At 37.5% G+C, this 26179-nt stretch overlaps 1 protein-coding gene across 2 annotated transcripts in view; it reads left to right on the forward strand.

Annotated features, from left to right (window-relative positions):
- The first annotated feature begins 24929 nt into the window (after window positions 1–24929).
- Window positions 24930–26179, forward strand: part of VAMP7 (vesicle associated membrane protein 7) — a 44034-nt gene continuing 42784 nt past the window's right edge. Inside the window, exon 1 of one of the 2 annotated variants that reach the window (XM_001498198.6) lies at window positions 24930–25135. The gene's annotated coding sequence lies outside the window, so the exon portion shown is untranslated. The remainder of the gene's footprint in view (window positions 25136–26179) is intronic. The other variant, XM_070258425.1, reaches the window with a different exon arrangement.

The following is a 26179-nucleotide window of genomic DNA, read 5'->3' on the forward strand; positions in this document are numbered from 1 at the left end:
CAGGTAGTGTGAGTACTCCCACTTTGTTATTTTAGAAAGTTCTTTTTGGCATTTAGATCATTTGCATTTCCACACTAATTTTAGTATCAGCTCATAAACATCTTTAAAAAAACCTGTTGGGATATTGATAAGCTTGAGTTAAATCTATGAATTAATATGAGGAGAACTGACACTTTGACACAACTGAGTTTTCCAATCTACGAATATGGTGTATCTCTCCATTTATTTATGTTTTGTTATTTCTGTCGGCAAAATTTAAAGTTTTAAATGTACAAGTTTGCATGTACTCTGTTAAATGTAACTTTAGGTAATTCATATTTTTAGATGCTATTTTAAATGTAATTGCTTTTGGATGTCAATATCCAATTATTATGTGCTAGTTTATAGAAATACAATTGTCCTCCGTATGTTGATCTTATATCTTGTGACCTTGCTCACTTGTGAATTTAATAGCTTTTTTGGAGGTCCATTAGGATTTTCCATGTACACAATAACGTCACTTATGAATAAAGATAGCATTGTTTTTTCCTTTCCAATCTTTCTGTCTTCTCTTATACTGACCCTATTGCAATGGCTAGGACCCTCAGTACAATGGTGAAACGAAATGGCAAGAATGGACATCCTTGCCTTGTTCTCATTCTAATGGGTAAAACAGTAGGTGTTCTTTTGAAAATGTCTTTTATCAGGTTAAGGAAGTATCCTTCAATTTCTTTTTGCTAAGAGAGTTTTTTTTTTATCATGAATTAGTCTTGATTTTTTTAAAATGCTTTTTCTGCATCTATTAAGATGATCATATAGTTTTTCTCCTTTATTCTGTCGATATGGTGAACTACAACAATTTATTTTCAAATGTTAATATGACCTTGCATTCCCAGAATAAACCCCACTTGGTTGTGATGCAGTATCCTTTATATATATTTCTGGATCCAATTTGTTAATATTTTGTTAAGTACTTTTGTATCTTTGTTCATAAGAGATGTTACTCTGCTGCATACTCTTCTTCTAATATCTTGGCCTGATTTTAATATCAGGGTAATGCTGGTCTAAAGATTATTTGAGAAGTATTCAATCTTCTAATTTCTGAAAGAGTTTGTAAGATTGATATTATTTATTCTTTAAATGTTCCATAGAATTCATCAGTAAAATCATCTGGTTCTGTAGTATGTTAAATTATGAACTCAATGTTTTTATAAAATATAAACTTATTCAGATTTTTTAGTCAATTTCAAAACTTTTATTTTTCATGGAATTTGTCAACTTCATCTACGTTGTGAAACCTCTTGGCATAAAATTGTTCATAATATTTTCTTATTATCCTTTTAATATATGTAGGATCTGTAGCGATGTTCCCTCTTTCATTCCTGATGTTAATAATTTGTTTCTTTTTCCTTTTTTTCTTGATCATATTAGTTAAGACTTATGAATCTTTTCAAATAACCTGCTCTTCATTTCACTGATTTTTCTCTATTGTTTTTCTGTTTTCAATTTCATCGATTCCCTTTCTTTATTATTTCCTTCCTTCCACAATTTGGGTAGAACTTGCTTTTCTATTTCTAGTTATTAAGGTGTAAACTTAGATTGTTGATTTGAATACTTTCTTGTTTTCTAATATAATAAACATTTAATACCAAAAATTTCCCTTAAGCACTGCTTTAGCTACAACCCACATATTTTGGTATGACATGTTTTAATTTTCATTTGGTTAAAAATATTTTCTAATTTAACTTATGATTTCTTCTTTGACCCATGTGTTATGTACAAATGTGTTTTTAATTCCCAATATTTAGGGATATTTGAGATATCTTATAGTTACAGATTCCTAATTTAATTCCACCATGGTTAGAGAATATACTTTGTATGATTTTACTCCTTTTAAATTTATTGAGATTTGTTTTATGGTCCCAAATATGGTTATTTTGGTGAATGCTCCATGTACAGTTTAAAAGAATGTGTAATTTGCTGTTGTTGTGTGTTTTCTATAAATGCCAGTTAAATCATGTTAGTTGATTGAGTTCTTCAAAACTTTTATATCCTTACTGATATTATGTCTACTTGTTTGATCAAATACTGAGAAAAGTGTGCTGAAATATCCAACCATAATCATGTTTTGTTTATTTTACCTTTCATTTTTGTCAGTTTTTGCTTCATGTATATTCAATCCCTGTTGTAAGGTGCATACACATTTAGGATCGCTATGTTTTCCTAGAGAATTGACCCATTTATCATTATGGAATGTCTGTCTTTAGTCCTGATAATATTTCTTATTCTGAAATCTATCCTATATGATATTAATATAGCCATTCCAGCTTTCTTTTGATTATTTTTTTATTGTATACCACTTCCCGCATATTTCCTTTTAACCTACTTGTGTCTTTATAATAAAGTAAGTCTCTTGTAGACAACATATAGTTGGGCCTTGGTTTTGTATCCAAGAGAGGGGAAGAAAAAAAAGTTTCTTTCTTTCTTTTTGTAATATAAGGAACTCTTATTTGAAAGTCAAAGTAAGTGAAGTCAAATGAGTATATTTTCCAAGATGAGTCAACGCTGCCTGACCCAGGAGGATTTGAAAAATCACAGTAGGAAATAAGGAAGAATTAAAAGTACTTCTGGGCATTTTGACACTGAATGAATAATGCATGACTTTCAAGCACTGTATAATACAAATTAAAATTTTTGAGTCAACAGCTCAGGCACATTTTATAATAGGATTGTAATAGAGAGTGAAGTATAGGTCTAAGTCATAGATATGATTGAAATAAATACATCTATCAATTTTATGCCTTAGTATAAGGGAGTAATGACATTAATGATCTATAATGAGAAATAATCTGAAACTTATTTTTATTTATCAGTGGAATAGACTGTAGCACATTAATATGCGTTATTTTTTCCAGTAGTTTTACATTATGCAAGGTACTGAGGACACAACAACAATACAATCCCTATTCCTGTCCTCATGAAGTTTATATTTTAGCAGTAGAAGACAGAAACAAACATGTAATTAAATAATCACTAGTGGTGAGAGCACTGAGTGCTATAGAAATGTATAATGAAGGCCATAATCTAGTCTTCAAGGGACCAGAACCAAAGGTGATAGTTAAGAGATCTAAAGAATGAGCAGGAGTAAGCTATATGAAGGGGATTGGTTTGATAGGTCAACATGAGCAAATGTCTGAGGCAGGAGAAAACTTGGTATGTTGAAGGAAATGAGAGAAGGCCAGTACACCTGGAATAAAGTGAGGGGGAGAAGGTAGGATGTGAGTTAGGAGAGAAGTTGGGAGAAACCTGGAAATGTTACGAAGTTTGATTTAGTAATTAGGGAGCTGCAGAGAGCAATGGAGATCAAAGCAATGACATAATCAAACGTTCATTTAAAAAATTTCACTCTTTGCTATGTAGAGAAAATATTGGGGTGGAGACAAAAGGTTTTATGAGGAAACTAGTTAAGAAGCTATTAGAGCAGTACAACCAGGCTTCGTTAATAGCTTTGAGGTCAGTAAGTTATGGTCATGAAGATGTAGAAAAGTTAATCAACTGGAAAGGTTTTTTAAGAATGTAGAATTGAGAAGACTTTTTTGTGTGTGAGGAAGATTGGCCCTGAGTTAACATCTGTTGCCAATCTTCCTCTTTTTGCTTGAGAAAGATTGTTGCTGAGCTAACATCTGTACCAATCTTCCTCTATTTTCTGTGGGATGCTGCCACAGTGTGGCTTGACGAGTGGTGCTAGGTCCATGCTCGGGATCTGAACCTGTGAACTCCAGGCCACAGAAGTGGAGCATGCAGACTTAACCACTACACCACTGGGCCAGCCCCCAGCACTTTTGGATTCATTGTACAAATGAAGTGAAGGAGAAGGAGTAGATAAGATTGATATGTAAGCTTATGGCTTGAGCAGTTGAGTGGATACTATTATCTTTTATTGAGTTTGAGAACCCCAGAAGATGAGAAGGTTTGAGGAAAAAAAGATAATTAGTTCAATTTTAAACATATTGAACTTGAGGTACCTATGATACATGCAGATGTAGAGTATGCAGTTGGATATAGTCTTGAGCTTAGAAAAATGGTGTATGCTGGAGATACAAATGTGGGAGTCAGTATATCAATGGTAGTTGAAGTCATAAGAGTAGATGACATTTCTTAGGAAAAGTGTATAGAACTGAAAAGCAAAGGGCCCAGGAAGAGTCCTGAGTACTCCACTATTGAAGGGCCAGGTGGAGAAGGAGGACCTAGAAAAAGAGACCAGGAAATAGCCACATAAATAGGAGGGAAGCCAGGAAACATAGCTCAATGGAAGCCATGATAGGAAAGAACCTCAAGGAAGGAAGGGTCAATTGTGTTAAAAGCTACTGATAGATCTGGTAAAATGAAAACGCATGTTTAATTTTCATACACACATTCTAAATAGATATAATTAGCAAAGAAGGTGGTGTTGTAATGTGCAAAAACCACAAAATTTGATTAAGACAAGCGTGGTTTTAAATCCTAGCTCAGGAAAGTAATGTCAGCAAGATAGTGGAATAAGAGTTTTAGCACTCACCCCCTCACAGAAACACAAATCTTGAGAACTACCCATGGATGAGAATATCTTTGTGAGAGTACAGAAGTCCACAGAGAGGTTCCAGCACCTTGTTGGAGCAAAAAATCTGAGAATGGACTCATTGAAGAGGATAAGAAGAACTGTTTCATTTTATCTGTGTAACTCCTCTGCAAAGGCAGCACAGCTTGGTGCCAAGAGGGAGCCCCTCAGCCTGTGATTTCTTCCATGGGAGAAAGTGAGTGCCAGGCCTCCCTAGCTTCTCCAGAGGTCCACTTCATTCTTGTTCCACCATAACACTTAGGAGATTGGCACAGCTCAGTAGTCAGGAGACAGTGAAGAGCAGGGAAAAGGGGTGCATACTCAGAGCAACTGGGGTGTGGAACTCAACAAAGGGTAATGGACTCTACTACTCACCTTGCAGAATCCAGCAAGAGGCCCACACACAAACCTTATAGGATACATCACCTGCAGTCTCCCCCAACTAGTCCACAAGTGTCCCCAGAACATCACATATCCCTCACTACCCTGGAGCTGGTACCCAAACCCCACACACACTCCCACAAAAGGCACATGCAAGCCTCTGAAGATTGTGCACAAGCACCCTCATGCAGCTGGCTCAATTCTGCTTGGTTGAGAGAAGGCACATAAACTTGAACATTTCAGGGCACTGCCCTAGGGAAAATAATTGAAAGGCTCTCAGTACCTTTCCTGGCTTTGCAGGATTGAGAGAGAGCATACAATCCTAAAACTTCCCCCTCAAGAGGGAACAAGAGGAGTGGAGTGGCTATATACATAGAAAAGGTCTGAGACCCCTAGAGTCCCTAGCTAGGCTGACTAATGAGATCTTTCTCTTCCAGAGCCAGTCAGTAAATACCAGAGGAGGTGACTGCCTCTTCAAATGCAAAGATGTCAATGCAAAAATTTAAGGAATAAGAAAAATCAGGAGACATAACACTAACAAAGGAAGGCAATAATTTCCCAGTAACTGACCACAAAGAAATGGAGATCTACAAATTTCCTGACAAATAATTCAAGATAATTGTTTTAAGGAAGCTCAGAAAGCTACAAGAAAACACAGACAACCCAATGAAATCAGGAAAATAATGCATGAACAAGACAAGTTCAACAAAGAGAAAGAAACCATAAATTTAAAAAAACAGAAATTCTGGAGCTAAAGAATATGATGAATGAAATGAAAAATGCAATAGAGAGCTTCAACAGCAGACTTGATTAAATGGAAGAAGTGATCTGTAAACTCAAAGACAGATTATTTGAAATTATCCAGTCAAGGAGAAAGAAGAATGAATAAGAGTGAAGAAAGCCCATGGGATTTATGGGGCATCATGAAATGAACAAATATAGGCATTATGGGACTCCCAGAAGAAGAGAAAGAGAAAAGGGCAGAAGGCTTATTTAAAGAAATAATGGCTGAAAACTTCCCAAATCATGGGAGGGACATGGACATCCAGATGCATGAAGCTCAGATCATCAAACAGGATCAACCCAAAGATGATTGAACCAAGACACATTATGATCAAATTCTCAAAAGACAAAGAGAGAATTTTGAAGCAGCAAGAGAAAAGCAACTCATCATATACAAGAGACACCCCATAAGGCTACCAATGGATTTCTCAGCAGAAATATTACAGATCAGGAGAGAGTGAGATGATATATTCAAAGGGTTGAAAGAAAAAAAAAAAACCAACCAAGAACAGTATAACTGGCAAAGATGTCCTTCAGAAATGAAGGAGAGATAAAGACTTTTTCAGGCAAACAAAAGCTGAGGGAGTCCATCACCACTAGATCTGCCTTACAAGAAATGCAGAGGGAGTTTTTCAAGTTGAAATGAAAGGATACTAATTAATAATATGAAAACAGATGAAAGTATAAAACTCAACAGCAAGGGTAAGCATATAGTCAAAATACTCTAATACTATAATGGTGATGCTTAAATGACTTTCAACCCTAGTATATAAGTTAAATACAAAAGTATTAAAAATAACTACAGCTATAATACTGCAGTTGCTAATGGATACACATTATAAAAAGATGTAAATTATAACATCAATAACATAAAATATGGAGTGGGGAGTAAAAGTATAGAGTTTTTGCATGTAATTGAAGTTAAGTTGTTATCAGCTTAAAATAGACTATTATAACTATAAGATTTTTATGTAAGCATAATAGTAACCACAAGGAAAAAAACCTCTAGAAGATACACAGAAGATAAAGAGAAAGGAATAAGAGCATACTGCTATAAAAAGTCATCAAATCACAAAGGAAGACAGCAAGAGAAGAAGAAAGGAACAAAAGAACTATAAAACCATCACAAAATAATTTTTTAAATGTCAAGAATAAATCCCAACCTATCAAAAATTACTTTAAATCTAAATGGATTAAATTTCTCTAATCAAAAGACACAGCGTGGGTGAATGGATTAAAAGGAAAAAAATCCACAAGATTCAACTATATGCTGCCTACAAGAGACTCACTTCAACTTTGAGGACATACATAGACTGAAAGTGAAGGAATGGAAAAAGATATTCCACACAAATAATGAAACGAGCAAGGGTGGCTATACTCATATCAGAAAAATAGACTTTAAGTCAAAAACTGCCATAAGAGACAAAGAAGGTCATTATATAATGATAAAAGGGTAAACTCATCAAGAAGATATAGCAATTGTGAATAAATTAGCAACCAACATTGGAGGACCTAAATATGTAAGGCAAATATTAACAGAAATGAAGTGAGAAATAGATAGCAATAAAATAATAGTAGGAGACTTCAATAGCACACTTTCAACAATAGTTAGATCATCCAGACAGGAAATCGATAAAGACAGACACAGAACACTTGAATAACACTATAGACCAAATGGACCTAACGGATATATACAGAACATTCCATCCAATGGTAGCAGAATACACATTCTTCTCAAGTACACATGAAATAGTCTCCAGGATAGATCATATGTTGGGCCACAAAACAAATTTTAACAAATTCAAGCAGGTTAAAATAATATCAGTATTTTTTCCAACTATAATGATAAGAAACTATAACTTGATATTGGGAGGAAAACTAGAAAGTTCACAAGTGTGGGAAGTTAAACAACACACTCCTAAACAACCAATGTACCAAAGAAGAAATCATATGGGAAATGAAAAAATACCTTGAGACCAACAAAAATGGAGACACAAAATACCAAAACTTATAGAATACAGCAAAAGAAGTCCTAAGAAGGGAGTTTACAGTGATAAATGCCCATATTGAGGGAAAAAACTCGAACAAACTATCTAAACTTACACTTCAAGGAACTAGAAAAAGAACAAACTAAGCCAAAAGTTAGCAGAAGGAAGGAAATAATAAAGATTAGAGCAGAAACAGATGAAATAGAGACTAGAAAAGATCAACAAAACTACGAGTTGTTTTTTTGAAAAGAAACAAAATTAACAAAACTTTAGCTAGGCTACCAAGAAAAAAAGAGAAGATTCAAATAAATAAAACTATAAATGAAAAAGTGGATATTACAATTGATACTACAGAAACACAAGGGTCATCTTGGACTACTATGAACAATTATAGGTCAACAAATTGGATAACCTAGAATAAATGGATAAATTCCTAAAACCATACAACCTACTGAGTCATGAAGACATAGAAAATCTGAACAGACCAATAAAAAGTAAGGAGACTGAATCAGTAATCAATACCTCCAGACAAAGAAAAGGCCAAGATTAGATGGCTTCACTGGTATAGTCTACCAAACATTAAAGAAGAAGTAATGCCAATCCTTCTCAATCTCTTCCAAAAACTGAAGAGGATGGAACACTGCCAAACTTGTTTTATGAGGCCGGCATTACTCTGATACCAAAGCTAGACGAGGACACTACAAGAAAAGAAAATTACAGACCAATGTCCCTGATGAACATAGATGCAAAAATGTTCAACAAAATATTAGCAAACTGAATTCAACACCATATTAAAAAGATCATACACCATGGTGAAGTAGAATTAATCCTTATGTTGCAAGAATGTTTAACATATGAAAATCAATAAATGTGATACACCATATTAATAGAATGAAGAGCACATATTATATGATCATCTCAGTAGATACAGAAAAAGTGTATGACAAAATTAAACATCCTTTCATGATAAAAACTCTCAATAAATCAGGCATAGAAGGAATGTACCTCAACATAAAGGGTGTATATGACAAGCCCACAACTAACATCATAGTCACTGGCAAAAAATTGAAAGCTTTTCCTCTAAGATAAGGAACAAAACAAGGATGCCCACTTTCAACTCATCAATTCAACATAGTATTGGAAGTCCTAGCCAGAGCAATAAGGCAAGAAAAAGAAATAAAAGGCATACAAATGAGAAAGGAAGAAGTAAAATGTCTGTTTGCATATGACATGATCTTACATATAGAAAACCCTAAAGATTCCACCTAAACACAGTTAGAACTAATCAACAAATCCAGTAAAGATGGAGGATACAAAATTCACACACAAAATTCAGTTGCATTTCTATCCACATACAAACTAACCATCCAAAAAAGAAATTAAGAAAACAATCCCATTTACAATAGCTTCAAAAAGAATAAAATACTTAGGAATAAACTTAACAAAGGAGGTGAATGATCTGTACACTGAAAACTATAAAACACTGATGAAAGAAATTGAAAAAGACATAAATGAGTGGAAAGATATCTTGTGTCCATGGATTGGAAAAATTAATATTGTTAAAATGTCCATACTACCCTAAGCCATCTATGGATTCAATGCAACCCTATGAAAATTTCAATGACATTTTCACAGAACTAGAAAAAGCAATCCTAAAATTCATATGGAACCACAAAAGACCCTGAATGGCCAAAGTAATCTTGAGCAAGAACAAAGATGGAGGTGTCACACTTCCTGCTTTCAAAATGTATTACAAAGCTACAGTAATCAAAACAGTATGATACTGGCACAAAAACAGATATATGTACCAACAGAACAGAATTGAGAAATAAATCCATATATCTACAGTCAAATGATCTTCAACAAGGGTGCAAATACAAAGAGGAAAAAAAATTTCTTCAATAAACGGTGTTGGGAAAACTGGATATCCACATGCAGAGGAACGAAATTGGACCCTTACCTCACAGAATATACAAAAATTAATTCAAAATTAAATTAAAACAGATTAAAAACTGAAACATAAGACCTGAAACTATAAAACTACTAGAAAACATAAGGGAAAAACTTTTTGTTTTTGCCGAGGAAGATTTGCCCTGAGCTAACATCTATGCCAAACTTCCTCTATTTTGTATGTGGGTCACTGCCACAACATGGCCACTGATGAGTGGTGTAGGTCCATGCCTGGGAACTGAACCCAGGCTGCCAAAGTAGAGCATGCTGAACTTAACCACCAGGCCACGGGGCCAGCCCCAAGGAAAAAATTTCTTGACACTGATCTGTGTGATGATTTTTTGGATATGACCCTGTATTAGTCAGGGTTCTCCAGAGAAACAGAACCAATAGGATAGATGATTCAATATAGATAGATATAGCAATGGAGATAGAGATGAAAAGATTTATAATAGGAATTGGCTCATGTGGTTATGGAGGCCAAGAAGTCCTACAATCTGCCATCTGAAAGCTGGGGAGCAGGAATGTCAGTGATATAACTCAGTCTGTGTCTGAACGCCTGAGAACCAGGGGAGCCAATGGTGTAACTCCCAGTCCAAAGCCAGATGCCTGAAAACTAAGGGGCCACTGGTGTAAGTCCAATAGTCCAAAGGCACAAGACTCAGGAGCTCCAATCTCCAAGGGCAGGAAAGGATGGGCATCCCAGCTCAAGAAGAAAGGGAGAACTTGCCTTTCTCTCACCTTTTTGTTCCACTCAGGCCCCCAACATATTGGATGTTCCCCTCCCACCTTGTTGAAGGCAGATCTCTTTACTTAGTCTATTGAATCAAATGCTAATCTCTTCTAAAAACACCCTCACAGACAAACCCAGAAATAATGATTTACCAGCTATCTGGGCATTCCTTAGGCCAGCCAAGTTAACACATAAAATTAACCATCACAAACCTCAAAAACAAAGGCAACAAAAGCAAAATAGACAAGTGGACTTGCATCAAACTCAAAAGCTTCTGCATAGGGAAGGAAACAATCAACAGAGTGAGGAAACAACCCATGGAACAGGAGAAAATATTTGCAAACCATGCATCTAATAAGGGGTTAACATCCAAAATATATAAGAAACATAACTCAATAAAAAAATAATAACCAGATTAAAAATTGGCTAAGGAACTGAATATACACTTCCCCAAAAAGATATACAAATGGCCAACAAGTATATGAAAAGGTACTTATAATCACTAACCATGGAGAAAATGCAAATCAAAACCAGTGTGGTACTGGCATAAAGACAGACATGTAAACCAATGGAATAGGATAGAGAGCCAAGAAATAAACTCTCCTGTATATGGTCAAATGATTTTTGATAAGGGTACCAAGACCATTCAATGGGAGAAAGGACAGTCTTTTAAACGAATAGTACTGGGATGGTACTGGGAAAACTGGATGTCCACATGCCAAAGAATAAAGTTGGGGGCCGACCCGGTGGTGCAGTGGTTAAGTGCACACGTTCCGCTTCTCGGTGGCCCAGGGTTCGCCAGTTCGGATCCCGGGTGTGGACATGGCACCGCTTTGGCAAAAGTCATGCTGTGGTAGGCGTCCCATGTATAAAGTAGAGGAAGATGGGCATGGATGTTAGCTCAGGGCCAGTCTTACTCAGCAAAAAGAGGAGGATTTACAGTAGTTAGCTCAGAGCTAATCTTCCTCAAAAAAAAAAAGAAAAGAAGAAAGTTGGACCCTAACTTAATACCACCTACAAAAATTAACTCAAAATAGATTAAATGCCTAAATGTAAGAGACAAGACTATAAAACTCAGAAAAAAAGATAGGGGAAAAGCTTCATGACATTGAATTTGGCAATGATTTCTTGGATATGACAGCAAAGGCACAAGAAACAAAAGAAAAAATAGACAAATTGTACTTTCATGAAAATTTAAAAATTTTGTGCATCAAAAGATAATACCAACAGAGTAAAAAGGCAACCCACAGAATGGGAGAAAATAGTTGCAAATCATATATCTGATAATGGATCATTATCCAGAATATATAGAGAACTCCTAAAAATCAACAACAACAAACAACCCTATTCAAAAAGGGCAGGGTCAGCCCCGGTGGCCTAGTGGTCAAGTTCAGCACACTCCACTTTGGCAGACTGGGTTCAGTTCCCAGGTGCAGACCTACATCACTTGTCTGTCAGTGGCCATGCTGTGGCAGTGGCTCACATACAAAAAGAGGAAGATTGGCAATGGATGTTAACTCAGGTGAATCTTCCTCAGGAAAAAAAATGGGCAAGTCCTTGAGCAGACATTTCTCCAAAGAAGATATACAAATGGCCAATAAGTACTTGAAGAGATGCTCAACATCAAGAATCATTAGAGAAATGCAAATCAAAACTCACCCCCACTAGGAAGGCTAATATGAAAAGAACAGAAAATAACAAACGTTGGTGAGGATGTGCAGAAATTGGAATCTTTGTGTGCTGTTGGTGGAAACGTAAAATGGTACTACCACTGTGGAAAATAGTATGGTGGCTCCTCAAAAAATTAAAAATAGAACTAACATACGATCCAGCAATTCCACTCTGGGTCTATACCCAAAAGAACTGAAAGCATAGTGTTGAAGAGATAGTTGTACACCAATGTTCATAGCAGTGTTATTCACAATAGCTAAAATGTGGAAGCAAACCAAGTTTCAACTGACAGATAAATGGGGAAGCAGAATGTGAGATTATTTATATATATATGGCACTGTTGTACTGGAAGTCCTAGCCAGAGCAATCAGGCAAGAAAAAGAAATAAAAGGCATCAGAATTGGAAAGAAAGAAGCAAAAACATCTATATCTGCAGATGACATGATTTTATATATAAAAAATCCTAAAGACTCCACCAAAAACTATTAGATCTAACCAATGAATTCAGTAAAGTTTCAGGATACAAAATCTACATACAAAAATGAGCAGCATTTGTATACAATAACAACGAATTATTTGCAAAAGAAATAAAGAAATTAATCACACTTACCATAGCATCAAAAACAATAAAATACTTGGGAATAAACTTAACCAAGGAGGTGAAAGATCCTTGCACTGAAAACTATAAGACATTGATGAAAGAAATTGAAGAAGATATAAATAAATGGAAATAGATCCCGTGTTCATGAATTGGAAGAGTTAGTATTGTTAAAATGTCCATACTGTCCAAAGCCATCTACAGATTCAATGGAATCCGTATCAAGATTTCAATGGTATTTTTTACAGAAATAGAAAAAACAATTCCAAAATCCATTTGGAACCACAAAAGATCTCGAATAGCCAAAGAAATCCTGAGGAAGAAGAAGAAAGCTGGAGGCATTGCACTTCCTGATTTCAAACAGTATTACAAAGCTATCAAATCAAAACAGTATGGTACTGGCATAAAAACAGACACATAGACCAATGGAACAGAATCAAGAGCCCAGAAATAAAACCATGCATATACAATCAACTTATATTTGACATGGGAACCAAGAATACTCAATGGAGAAAAGACAGTCTCGTCAATAAATGGTGCTGGGAAAATTGGATATTCACACGCAAAGGAGTGAAACTAGGCTCCTATCTTACACCACTCACAAAAAGCAACTCGAAATGGATGAAAGACTTAAATGTAAGACCTGAAACCAGAAAACTCCTAGAAGAAAACAAAGAGAAAAAGCTCGTTGACATTAGTCTTGTCAATGAGTTTTTAGATATGATACCTAAAGCACAAGCAACAAAATAAAAAATAAACAACTGTCACTGCATCAAACTACAAAGCTTCTGCACATCAAAAGCAACGATGAACAAAATGAAAAAGCAACCTACAGAATGGGAGAAAATATTCACAAGCCACACATCCGATAAGAGGTTAATATCCAAAATATATGAGGAACTCACACAACTCAATGGCCGAAAACCAAATAATCCAATTAAAAAACAGGCAAATGACTTGAATAGACATTTTTCCAAAGAAGATATTCAAATGGGCAACAAGTACATGAAAAGGTGTTCCACATCACTAATCAAGAGGGAAATGCAAATCGAAACCACTGTAAGATTTCACCTCATGCCTATTAGACAAGAAATAACAAGTGTTGGAAAGGACGTGGAGAAAAGGGAACCCTTGTGCACTCTTGGTGGGAATGTAAATTGGTGCAGTCATTATGGAAAACAGTATGGAGGTTTCTCAAAAAATTAAAAATAGAATCCAGCAATTCCACTTCTGGGTATTTATCCAAAGGAAATGAAATTGCTAACTCAAAAAGATATATGCACCTCTATGTTCATTGCAGCATTATTTACAAAAGCTAAGACATGGAAGCAACCTAAGTTTCCATCAATAGATGAATGGAAAAGGAAATGTGGTATATATATATATATAAAATGGAAAATTCTTCAGCCATAAAAAAGAAAGAAATCTTGTCATTTGCAAGAACGTGTATGGACCATGAGGGCATTATGCTAAGTGAAATAAGTCAGACAGAGAAAGACAAATCCTGTATGATCTCACTTATATGTAAAATCTGAAAAAAGCCCCATCAAACTCATAGATACTGAGAGCAGTTTGGTGGTTGCCAGAGGCAGGGGTGGGTAAAATAGTTGGAGGTGGTGAAAAGGTAAAAACTTTCAGTGATAAAACAAATAAGTCCTGGGGATGTAATGTACAGCATGGTGACTATAGTTGATAATACTGTATTGTATATTTGAAAGCTGCTAAGAGAGTAGATCTCGAAAGTTCTCATCACAAGAAAAAAGTTGTAACTATGTGTGATGATGGATGTTAACTAGACTTATTGTGGTGCTCATTCCACAATATATACAAATATTGAATCATTATGTTGTACACTTGAAACAAATACTATATGTCAATTATATTTCAATAAAAAATACCATGCACACACACAGAAAGTCCTCACCATCCAAGGACAACTGGTATTTAAAATACTACCTGAAGGGAATCAACCTTAAAAGCGGAACATCCATATTTGTGATGGAAAAAAAGGTTTGTTTGGGACTTGACTAGAAAAATAAAGCCAAAAAGTATGAAAATAAACTTGTTTAATCTCATATTTAAAAGATGTTAGGCTTCAATTGCAGCTATGCATTAACTATTAGAATGGACAAAGAATGAAATAAGAATTGTTTGGGGGATTTGGGGCATTTCTCCAATGAAAGTATTGTATGATACAGTATCCTTCATCCTCTAGCATAGGGTCATTTTTGCCAAAACATTTGAACAATTCATCATTTCTTTTAAAGACTCTTCTTTAATTTGATATCAACATACCCATCACTCATCATCCATGTAGATTTTCTTCACTTCAATTGCTACCTGACCTAATTCATGTGTCAGCCGCTTTGGCATGTTGAAGCTGTTACCCAACACCACCTTCAACCTTATGAAATCCTGTATCTTTTGCAATATTTACCTTGTAATTAATTGGTAAGTTTTGCATTGTTAGCGTTCAATATTCAACAAAGGACCAGTGATGGTATGGAGGGTACAGATGCTATGGCTTAGCAGGGAGGGATTTTTGAGGAGGACTAATTTTATAAGTGATCAATTTATTGGTGACCTTTTCCATGGTATGATGAATTTTACAACCTCATCAATTATAAGCACTTAGAAAAAAGTTTAAAGTAATTCTATACACACACATACACATGTTTACACATGTATATATAAAGTCTTGTGAGATATATGTCCTAAATGGTAGGATTAAGGTTAAGTTTTACATTGTCCTTGTTACGTACTCACACGTTTTGAATTTTCCATTTCTGATCATGCATTACTTGTGCAACAACACAAACCAGTTGCTAGGGACAGTAAATGGGTACCTTAAACCACAGAATGAGAGATTTAGATTGTATAGACTAAAAAATGTTCTAATAGTTTGTGTTGTTAACTCTGGTAGGCACTACTGCAAATTGAAAAATCTGATCCCAGTTTAGGATTAAATATGATCCTATTTTGAGATCGGGGGATTAAATAAGTAGTTTTTCATTGTCTCTGCTTTTCCAGTATTTTCTAAGCTTATCAGAATCACCTAGGTCCCTTGCTACAAATACAGATCACCATCTTCTATTTTCAAAAATGTGACTTTGTAGGCCAGGAATCTATGTTAACAGCTAACAACCCAGGTGACTCTGATGTAGCCCATCCATACACTCATGTTAAGGAATCAATGTTTTAGTCCAACGGTTCTGGGAGGAAACGACCAGACTCCTGGTGAATGGACATTTACACTCACTTCTTCATGATCATATAATGAAGACAGTTTCTTAGGGTATGGTCCTCCTTGAGCAATTACAAATGTGATGCAATTACTATCAGTTATCAACTGCCGGCACCTGCCAACCAAGCAAAAGCAAAAGATAACAGCGTTATTCCTCACTATCAAGTACCAAACAATAGAATGGAGCAAAATTTGAAAGAGAAAAGCAATCACTGAAAGCAAACTTTTTGCCAGATCCCAATACAGCTAGATCACAAAAATTTTTCTTAACAATCAGCTAATACAACCTCATAATTTTACAGCTGAGAGTCAGAAAGGTGAAGTCATATGAATTGTATTGAAACCAGAGTTGTAACAAAATGCAGAACACAATTTACATGCAAATTTACATTTGCATGTTTTTTAACAAATCAGTTATGTATATTATTTGAGTTCCTAGAGAACATTTAGCTCTAGTACTTAGCACACTTCTTGGCACACGATGCCTCAGTAAAAGTTTGTTGAACTGAACTGCCCTATTTAATCGCAGGTAGTCAAAATTAAAGTCATGGTGATAACTTCCAAAAAAATTCCTAGAATGTTGGCCTTTCTAATTTGGCAGAGTAAAATTGTACAAATAACTCTCTCAATAAGTCTGGACAACTGAATCATGTTACCTTAATGACTGAAAAAAAGAGGTTCCTTCTGTGGGATTTATTACATGAGCAGTAACCTTTTTCTCTATTATGCTCCTGTCCCACTCATCCTTTAAGATACAATTTGACTGTGAAGCTAGCTTGGGCTTGGCCCCACAGGAAGCTGCATTGTATAAAGTTATATAGGGGGCTTTGGTGTCAAAATAGATATTGAATTTGAATTTCAGCTTTGCTATTTACCTTTAACAAGGTACTTAACTTCTTTAAACCTAAGTTGTCTCACTATTTCTCACCATGTCCTTTTATATATATACATAAGGAGATGTCTATGAATTGTTTTTAAAATTCTAGCTATTGCCTTAATTTCAAGAGATAGACCACAAGACGATACTACCCAGGGTTGTTGGAATGTTAACTGAGACCACGTATATTTAAAAAAAAATGTAAGAAAGCTTGCCTGACACTTAGTAGGTACTCAACAAATGCAATCTCCAAGTGGGCAGGAATTGTGTTTTGTGTACTGTTGTATTTATCTTGGACACAGCAGGAACTCAATAAATATATATTCAATAAATAAAATGTTAACATGTTTCCTTTCTTTCCTGTGCCTATTTTATTTCACAAAGTATCTCTCATATCAATTATTCTTTTACCATGCATATGTATTTGTCTATTTTACACCTCCACTCAGATTGTGAACATATGGTTTTATCCTTGTTTGTAGTCTCCCAGTTCCTGGTCTTCAGCACGCTTCAATAAGCACTTGCTAAATAGAAGCCATTAGTTCATACGTTGCTTCAATCCTCTTAAATTTCTATATGACTCCCCATTATACTGAGAAACTTACTGTCTTCTTACAAAAAATATTTCCATCTCTCAACAAGGTTAATGGTCTGCACAGCTGCGTGAAGATGTAGTAATCTTCAATGTAGAGTTGAGCAAGAGTATATCCTAGTGATCCTGTGAGCCACAGGACGTGTGAATGAATTCCAGCCACTTCTTTAGAGTTTCCAACACACTCTGCAATTACTTTCCAGAAGGGAGTAAGATGGACATATTAAAAATAAATATCCCTTGATTTCCTTTGTGTTACATAAGGACTCACAGCTTTCAAATACTCTAGAACATAACCTGAAAATCATTACCTTCACATGTGAGCTATCTGAAGCTTTTGTTCTTTTCCTTACAGGAAACCACCACTGCCACAGATGTGAAATAAAATTGAAGGCTGAAGTGGGAAGAAACAAAAACCTTGAGATGTGCCAGGGAGAGCAAGGGTCTTGGAAGCAGCCGCCTGGGGTTCTAGTCCTAGCTCCACAGCCTCTAACTCTGGGGTGATTTAGAGCAACCCCTTTGAGCCTCACTGTATTATACTATGAGGGTAGACTTCATCGGTGGTTTTCCACCCTATTTTAACCCCGGTCTCCTTTCTTTCAGAGAAGTGCTCCATGTGAACCTTGAGCCTGGTGGGGAAGGAGATGAAACCCTGTCCAGTCTGTCTTTTGAGAAGCAATAAAAGAGACAAAAGAAAACCAAAGCTAACCTGGTCTCCATGACTGTTACTCCCCTTGCCGCTGGAAGAAGGTCGCAGGTTCAGTCCTTTTCTCACACTTTCCTAAACTCGGATCATGAGCTCACATTCAGGGACCACTTCAGTATCCAAGGAGGCTCATCTTCTAGTCCACTCCCCGCTGGAAGGAAGAGAACTACAGGGAAGGCGCCCTGCCTCATCCCTCCTTCGCAGAGCAGCTGCTGCCAGCATGACGCCGTGCTGGGCCTACCTGGTTCCTGTCCCTTGACACTGTCCCGGACCCTTCTTCAAGCTCCCCAGCCCTTGGGACATTCTGCCGATGTCCCTGGTTTGTGTACTCCAAATACTTCACCCCTCGCTAGCATTTACTGTCTTCCAACCATGTTGCTGTGAAATGTGCACTTCCCATTCCCTCCTCCAATCTGGTGTTTTCCAAGGTGACCTGATCCAGGAGGCAGGAATGTAAATGGAGGAGGCATAGGGAAGAAAACAGATTGTGTATGGATCTGGGACTGTTCGATTTAGTCAACCAACACTGGTTGCCCACGCCTCCTTGTGTTCCCTCCTAAGCAGCTTCTGAAATTTATGCAGGAGGGGCCAGGTCAAGAAGCCAAGATGGCAGGAGGCAAACCTTGGCCCCTTCTTAGTTTCTGTGCTGATTGGAGCCTCAGTTTCCTTATCCTGAAAACAAGGTTGATGATAATAATAATTATTTCACACCATTACTAGGAGGATTAAATGCAGTAATACATATTTATCTTAGAATACTATTTGATACCAGAGGAGTGTTAGCCATTCTCATTGATATGCATTCTTTCAACAAACTGTAATTGAGCACCCACTCTGTGCCACCTTGAGGAGAAAGAAGGATGAACAAGAACAATAAAGTTCCTGCCCATTTATATTTCTATTTTCTATTTTTTCTATTATTGAATAAAATTTAATGGCACAGTCAACAAACAAGTGAAAAATGAAAAATGATTTTGATTATCACAAATTTTGTAAAGAAAATAAAAGAGGAAAATTTATAGTGATCAGCGGTCAGGAAGAGTCCATCTGAGGAGGGGCCATATAAGCTGGGACCTAAATGACAAGAAAGACATGTGCACAGATCTGGAGGTTCAGCATTCAGTGCTGAGTACACAGCTGATGCAAAAACTCAAGGGTGAGAACATACTTGGTCTGTTCCAAGGTGGGAATCATGGACTTGCAATATAATCATTCCTTGGAGATGTATTTCTACCCCTGCACATGTAGGGATAACTTCTTTGGGCATCTCATCCTCACCAAGGAAGAGTTGGAGAATGGGGAAAATGTGGCTACGTGTCCTGGATGTTCTCTCATTATAAAAGTGATTGATGACAAAGGTCAGTTTATGTGCAGAGAAACTATCCCAGCTCCTTCCACCAGCAAATAATTGGTTGAATGATGAAGGCTTGAGGAGTCAAAATCCTAAACAATTGGGAATGAGCCAAGGTGGAGAAAACCAAATGCCAAGTTACAGGCCTCTTCTGCAGGGATACCAGTTTTGTGGTTTGCTATTCTGTTAAAATGTGGATTCTTTACATCAAATTAGAAGCGAGCCAACAGATGGGAAACACCTGGATTTTATGCTTAGAACTTTGAACTGGAAGTGTTCTTAATTTTCTATCAAACTTTTAAAGGAGGATAATTTCAAATCAGTGCTTTCTTTCCCTCCGTTTCATCATTTTAATGTCTTAAACCTAATCACTTGCTATCTGATAGCAGCTGTACCTACCTCAAAGTCATTAGTATCCATTACTTTTGTCTTGATTATCAAGATAATTCCAATTAGTCCTTCTTGTAATGTGACATTATCTTTACTTTAGAAATTCTGAAACTTAAGAAATGAGTTGCCTTGTCAGTGCTGCCCTTCCATCTCCTGCACCAAGCCTCAGGCTTGCCGTTGGTCTTGTTCTTTTCAGAATGTTCACATTCTGTGAAGCAGGCCCTTTCTGTTCTTCTCCATACACTGTTAGTCGTGCTGTCAAAGAGAAAATATAGTGAGCTCCCAATTGCTCCAGAACTAGAAGTTAGTGGATGAGAAAGAAAAGTCCAAAAGTGAAATGATCACAAAACTTAGAATTTCCTTTTGAATATTCTGTATGTTTCTTGAAAACTAGGAAAAGGTAAAAATCAAGAAGCTAAGGGAGGTAAGATTGATAACAGAATGAGGAGAAAAATATGCCAACTTAGTAAATAAAACGCTTGAATAATTTTGCAAGACCAGGGCAGATATTTCTATATGTAGATGCTCATTGGTTTTTAGAAAAGGCTAATGAAATTGCCTTGGGAGCAATTGGGAGGTGATGGGAGCAGATGGGAGGTGACGTCAAGTCTTTATGACTGGCAACAATGCTTTCAGCATTATCACAATATCATGTCACTTCACCTAAAAAGTGGAGCATCTATAATAGCTCTGTTTGCTGAAGATCATCTTGAAAATGGGAGGCCAAATCTGAATAGATGTGCCCATCTAATGCACCTCTATAATCCGCAACCAAACCAAACATTCTGACAGAAGAATGTTGTCTTCGAAAAAAATGAGTTTATAAAGAGAGATGGGTCATCAGTTTTCCTTTGTTACAGTGCTGAGAGGAGCAAGAAATTAGAATCGCTTATATGGAAATTTGAGAACTTCCTTTGTATATACAACTTTCCTGTGTGTGTATAAAGTTAACAAAAATGCACTGACATCTAACAAGTTGTTTGGGAATGGCTCCTGCAATTAGAGAGAAAAATGGCTTACCAGAATGTGAACATTCTATTACTGATAGCTTCACACAGATACTTGAGGTTTAAATTAAAACAGGTTTATAGTCTTTTTTTGCCCACCAGCACCATGGCCATGTGTAGCCATTAGACTGAGAAATAGTAAACTATCAAAAGTTGGATGCTGGAGACGCTTGGTACATTATGAGAAGCATTGTTCTATTGCAGATGTAAAGAAATGGCATGTTCTTGATATGATGATAAATTTCATTGCTATGTGGGATAGACACCACAGAAGTAATCCACAATTGCTTCGCCAAAGCTGGTGTTGGAACTACTGATGGCTCAGATGCACAGAGCAAGATACGTGATGACTCTGACTAGAATGAGCCACAAAGAAAAACAAGCTGTGCCATACTCAAACGTCAGTGATTTTGTAGATATTGATAACATGGTAGCTCCCTCTGCTGATTGTGAATTTCAAAGGAGAACAGGTGTTCTTGAGGTAGGTCTGTTTTGAGCATAGAAGAACAGGAAGAAAAGTTGCCCAAGTCCAAATATCCAGGAGAAAAGAAGCATAAACAGCACTGGTGAGCAGTGATAAATTGCAACAATATAAATGATTCTGATGCCAAAGCAACAGTCACTAGATTTGTTTGTGAACCACAAAATAACACATCAGGATTGAATTATGTTATGCAGAATGTAAAACCAGGGTCTCCCAGACATGACTAGAGCTCTGTATCTTATTTGTATATGTATCTGTATATCTTATCTGTATATGTATCTTATTTTAGCCCAATAGACATTTCTGGAGCATCTGGTACATGAGAGCTGGTTTGTAATCCAGGCTCCATCTCTTCTTAGCTTTGTAATCTTTGTCAAGACCAGAAGATTTCTCATGTGTACAATTAGGAGACTGGATTAGGTTATCTAAACCATTAGTTCTATAGTTCCAGGCTTGGTAGCTGCAGGAACTGAAATGTAAATTGAAACCTTTACTCTATAAACTCAAACTATCTAAAATCATGGATTATAAAGAAAGAGATTCCATTCTTCAGTAACTTCATATAATGGCAACAGAACTTCTGAATTTGAAAATTATAAAATTATAAAGCCACCTATTTAAATGGTTCTGCATGCACTTTAGTGTACACACCCAGAAGCATTTTTCTTAGAAACTAACCAACATATTTTGAAAACTGTACATATTAATTTACTATCAGGATAGTGTACTGGCATGCTAAATAAAGCCAGGTAATTTTTTAAAAATCCATATATCAGATCACATCACTCCTCTTCTTGAACCTCTCTAATGATGTCCCATTATACTTAAAATAAAATCCAAACTCTTTCTCTTGGCTTACACAGCCTTGCAAGAACCTCTGGCCACAAGAATATAAGAGGGAACAGAACTCCAAGCAGAGAGAGGTGGTGCAAAGATCATAAAGTAGGAAGGAGCTTGGCATATTTGAGGAGTAGAAAGAAGGTTGATGTGATCTCATCTCCTACCACTCTGCCCTCACTTCCACTACATCCAGTCACTCTGGCTTTCTTTCTGTTCTCTTATCTTCTTGTGGCTGCTTCCTTCTTGACATTCTGATTTCAGCTCAAATATTATCTCCTCAGAGAGACCTTCCCTGATTTCCCAATATAAAGGCTTGTGCTGGAGATACAAATTTTGGAGCACAGATGAGATTACTTTAGGAGAGAATATGGAGTGAGAAGAGGAGCTTTGATAGAGCCTTAAAATCTCTAAGTTGAGGCAACATTTAGGGCTCACAGAGCTATTAATTAACTCAAAACTGTCTGGCTCCAAAACTCATTCACTTTGTAAGCTACTATGATCTTTCAAAGAATAGGTTGAATAAAATGAAATTAATATTAATATGAAAAGTAAACCTTTGCAGATGGTGGATAAAGCTGAAAAAAGAAGAATATATGGGGCCGGCCCGGCAGCTCAGTGGTTAAGTGCCCACGTTCCGCTTCTCCGCGGCTCGGGGTTCACCAGTTCGGATCCCGGGGGCAGACATGGCACCGCTTGGCAAAAGCCATGCTGTGGTAGGCGTCCCACGTATAAAGCAGAGGAAGATGGGCACGGCTGTTAGCTCAGGGCCAGTCTTCCTCAGCAAAAGGAGGAGGATTGGCAGTAGTTAGCTCAGGGCTAATCTTCCTCAAAAAAAAAAAAAAAAGCATATACTTTGCCGGAAAATGAAGTGGTGATATTTGAGATTGGTCCTGAAGAATAAACAAGATTTAGACAGGGGGTGCAGCATGTGCAGAGGCACTGAGGCATGAAAGAGCATGGTATTGAAGTGTTAACTCCATATAGGCAAGGCCATTGTCTGTCTTCTTCACTGCTATATCTCCAGCATCCAGAACAGGAATGGCTCATAGTAGACACTTACTACATATTTGTTGAAAGAATGGATGGATGGATAAATGAGTGAATTCCACCGTACAAGAGCAGGCTTGAACATAGGATGTGTTGGTGAGAGAAGCAGAAGAAGTAGGGAGAGGTCAGATCATGGAGGGCCTTGAATTCTCCGTTGAGAATCTTAGGCCTTTATCCTCTATATAATGGGAACCCAATGAGGGTTTTAAGTAGGATTTTGAAGTGATCAGATTTTGTTTTAGATAGAGCAATCTGAAGTGATGAGGAGTGTTGGGGGGGTAGTAAAGAAGATACTATAGGTACAAAGACATTACTTCTGATTTCTAGTGCCCAGATCATTTTAGTCAGGATTCTCTAAATACACTTCAGTTTGCCTATAGCCCACCCAGAACTGCTAACAATAACTAAAGTATGGTATATCCTGCACATATTAGAGTAGAACCATGTGTCTAGTGCCTCATGACCAGTACTGTATTTTTGTAATGCTTGTAAAAATACTGAGGAATGGAATGGGGGTAATGTGCACAAAATATCTCACCATTTCTTATTTTTCCTTGTCTCTTTCCAAATATACACTAAAAAAAGTAAATGCTAGCTATCATTATGTAAGATCTAATGAAGAATAATGACAAACACAATGCTTGTTCAATGAACACTTATTGTCCTTGAATGCTTACTCTCTGCCTGGCACTACTGTTCGTTAATCATTGCAACAACCCTTGAAGATGGGTACTATTATTATCCTCATTTTAAAGATGAGAAAACTGAAGCTTGACAAGTGAGACATTTAAGACATAGAATTAATATGGCTTGCTGATTGTTTGGAAGTGAGTTTTGAGGGAGTGAAAACATTCAAAATGATACCCAGCATTCTGGTGTGGCCAACTGATTGCAAGGTTGTTCCATTCACTGAGATAGGATTAGAAGAGGAGGAGGAGAATGTTATGGGAGAGGGAAGAGTAGAAATGTCTTAAATCAACTGAGGACTACTGTTAAGTTTTAGGTGCCTGAAAGAGATGCCCAGCTGTCATTAGATATTTCAGTCTGGCTTACAGGAGTCTTGTCTGGGTTTACTACATGTGGGAATCATCAGCATACAGATGACAACCAAAGCAATGGGAGGATTTTGGGGGGTGTGAGGTTGATAAAGGTGACTTTGGAATGTTTTAGATGAGAGAAACTTTGACAATCTTTAAATGCTGATAAAGAGCTAGTAAGCAGGGAGCCGTTGACGAGTGAGGAGACAGAAGGGTATACCAGTGGAGCTAGCCTCTGAGTTGGCAAGAAGGAACAGAGAGGTAAAGCGGCCAGGGGAACTTAGATCAAAAGAAAGTAGTTGTTTATTATTATTATTATTGCAAAAGAATGGGAGAAAGGATTGCTGAGGGGTCCAAGGAGGTTAGAAAATTTCGCGGTGAAAGTAGAGGGAGTTCCTGTCAGATGAATTCTATTTTGTCTGTGAAGTAGCAGACGACGTTACCGGCTGAGGCTAAGGGGTGATATGACGAGGCAAGCTCGGCTTTTCATTTATCCCGCTGACTCAGTGCTGGTGGACTCTTTGTGGCTCTGCATCCTCTCGTTTTCCCGGAGGAACAGCGCTTGACTTTGCTTACGACAAAAGTTGTTGACCCAACGTGTGACAGATTCGGCAATACGCCAGTCGGAACTACCACTCCCGGAATGCAGTGCGGCTCCTGGGAAGTGCGGGGGCTGGGAACGCAGCAGTCCCCGCCCCGCCACACGCTCCTATTGGAGGAGCGCTCCCATTCCCAGGAGGCCGCGCGTGGGCGGGGCGCTTTACACGGAAGCCAGCGGCGTCCGGTTCCATCCTCCTCTGGGAGCAGGCAGTAGGCGAACCAGTCTTGACCCGCGCCGCTCCATCCCGAGCCCGCGCACTCTCAGAGGGTATCTAGACAGGTAAATAGAGCGGGGCGAACTTGGCGGAAGGCGGGGAGGCGACGCTGGGGGGAGGGCGGAGGTGTCGACGGGAAGGTGCTGGGGTGGAGCGAGGAGGCAGTACAAGGGTGATTTGGGCTTCTCTGGTGTCGACAGTTGGAATTGTCGGGCAGGTCTAGTTTTGGCGAAGTGCATTTTATGCCCCTGAGAGGGCCTCGAGTTAGAGTGTCAGAATGCGTCACTTAAGTTGTTGCGTGAGGGGAAAAATATTAACTTTCCGTCTGTTCGTATTCTGCAGGACCTTTCTGTAGCATTTGAATCTCTTGAGATTTTCTGAGTCTTCTGAAAACTCCTCCTTATGCCCTGGTTTCGATGACGTCACTTTCTTCTTCACCTCCTACTTTTGAGCTCCTTGGTGGGTTTCTAACCCTCTGTGTGCCCTTCTTCTACCAGCCAGTGTTAACATTCGTCTTCTTCCTCACTTCGGATAGGAGCTCTATATCTCTGCCCAGTCCTATTTCCTCAGCGTCAGACATGTATGTTGTTGTTGTTGTTATTATTAGCCAGTATTTAACAAACTGACTGTGTACTAGACTCTTTGGTAAATACTTTATACCTCCCTCTCTTATAACCCCCACAATCAATCAGTTATCAAGTCCTTTAATTACTGTCTTATTAATTGCTGTCAACTACCTGTACCTCCATTGTCCCACGCTTGATCCCAGAGGATACTGTCATGTTTGGGACATTCTTTCCCTTTGAATAGTTGTGGCTGAAAGCAGACTCACTCATATGTTTAACAGATATTTACTGAACAGTTAGTTTATGCTAGACACTCTTCTAAGTGCAAGGGATATAGCTGGAAACAAGACATAGGAGATCACTACTCTCAGTAGCTTACATGGTTGTATGTGTGTGTGGGCAAACAGGAATAATCAAGATGATAGTGTATCGTGGTGGTGGTTACTGCAAAACAGAACAGGTGATTGACTTGACAGGGTAGGCTCCTATCCTGAGAAAGTCAGAGGGATTGGGTTGGGTCTCAGAGGGTTATATCAACGTTAG

The sequence above is a fragment of the Equus caballus genome, chromosome X, assembly GCF_041296265.1.
Source record: "Equus caballus isolate H_3958 breed thoroughbred chromosome X, TB-T2T, whole genome shotgun sequence".
Taxonomy (NCBI): Eukaryota; Metazoa; Chordata; class Mammalia; order Perissodactyla; family Equidae; genus Equus; species Equus caballus.